Source organism: Eurytemora carolleeae, unplaced genomic scaffold, assembly GCF_000591075.1.
Source record: "Eurytemora carolleeae unplaced genomic scaffold, Eaff_2.0 scaffold142, whole genome shotgun sequence".
Lineage (NCBI taxonomy): Eukaryota > Metazoa > Arthropoda > Copepoda > Calanoida > Temoridae > Eurytemora > Eurytemora carolleeae.
The window spans coordinates 325018-326887 of NW_019396132.1; the positions used below are offsets into that span (position 1 = coordinate 325018).

Below are 1870 nucleotides of genomic sequence, written 5' to 3' on the forward strand. Positions count from 1 at the left end.
CCCAACCTACTGTTTCCCCTTCCACCACCTTTCTTTCTTTCGTCTCCTTTCTAACGGCCCCTTAACTATCCCTATATCCGAACTACCCTATTTGGCCTCCCATATTCCTCCCATCATATATTTTATATATTATATATATATTTATATCTTCTCCGTCCTCTCTTCTCTTTATATCTTCCCGTCCTCTCTTCTCTTTAAATCTTCTCCATTCTCTTTCCTCTTTATATCTTCTCCGTCATCTCTTCTCTTTATGTCTTCTCTCTCTTCTCTTCTCTTTATATCTTCTCCAGTCTCTTTCCTCTTTATATCTTCTCCGTCCTCTCTTCTCTTTATATCTTCTCCGTCATCTCTTCTCTTTATGTCTTCTCTCTCTTCTCTTCTCTTTATATCTTCTCCAACATATTTTCTCTTTATATCTTCTCCGTCCTCTCTTCTCTTTAAATCTTCTCCGACCTCTCTTCTCTTTATATCTTCTCCGACATCTCTTCTCTTTATATCTTCTCCGACATCTCTTCTCTTTATATCTTTTCCGTCCCCCCCCTTCCCTCTCTTTAACCCCCTCCTTTCTGGTCTTACTCCCCCCCCCTTTTTCTGTATGAACTACCTAATCCATGATGCATGATTTTCCCAACACAAAGAAATCAATACGACTGGAAAAATTTATACAGTTGATATAATTATACAATTTATACACATTAATTTTACAATTTATGCAATTAATACAATTTTTATTATTTATACAATTTAAACTTAATCTTTCTATAAACCTAATTATTAAAAGAAAAGTTTACAAATTAAATCCCGAAATGTGCGAAAACATACAGGAAATTGAACCATTAGAAAATAAAACAGCATTATGAACTTAAGATGACAGAACTTCTTTTTTGTTAAGTAAAATTGAAAAGGTTTAGATCTTGAATTCAATAATAAAAGATATTTTTGGCATTTAAAATTTTTTTTTTTAATCCCAAGCTTTTATCTTGAGTTTGAGCTCGGGTTTCAATATTTATCTTCTGTTCAATCAAGACCCTCCCCCCCCCCCCCCCGCATGAAAATAATATCTTTTGCACAAACAAAAGTAGATGTGTTATGATATTTTAAATTTAAGAATTCAGAAGCAATAAACATTCAAACATACTTTATTGAGGCGTATTCAGGGGGAGGGATTTGGGGGCTCAGACCCCTGTATTGATAAAATCTGGGGGTTTTTGGGCCCCAACGGTTGCTAAGTAAAATTTTAAAAAATGTTTTCACATTAATAAGTTGCTTTTTAATCTTAAGTTGATCTCATTCAAAGTTTCTCTTTAAAAGTTTAGAATATATTCAAGATCGGAGCTACCCAAGTCGAACTTTTTAGATATGAATATGAATATGCAGATTTTGTCGCAACATTTATTGAGAATTGAGAATGTAGGGGCGTACAAGAGCATTTGTGTCCCCACTTGCCCCGGCCCCTTAAAAATCCCTTTTTTTTTGAAAAATGTTGATACCTTTTTTAAATGATTCGATCATACACTGCACTACCATATAACAAGTGTTAATAAATTATTTATGTAATTTTCTTAAGTGGACTTATCTTAATACTTTGGTGTAAGCTTCTATCGGTGAAAAATAGAGATGGAAACGTTTCTTAAAAAATATCTATATTTTCATAGGATCGTTACATATAGTATAATTAAAAATAATGATATCAGAAATATATTTACGTTGAAGGCAGTATTGATTAAGCTTTTTAATGAAACTTTTTTAGTTTTGGGCATAATTGAGTATTTTTTTATAGGTGCCCCCCCTCGTACGCCCCTAAAGAAATGTAGAACAATATTAGATAGATGTTTTTTGTTACCTCCTGGGGATCATAGGAGGGGGGGGG

General features: G+C 33.4%; 1 protein-coding gene across 1 annotated transcript in view; it reads left to right on the forward strand.

The window, feature by feature from the left end:
* LOC111695883 (MAP kinase-interacting serine/threonine-protein kinase 1) overlaps positions 1–1870 on the forward strand; it is a 22915-nt gene that overhangs the window by 3555 nt on the left and 17490 nt on the right. The window lies entirely within an intron of this gene.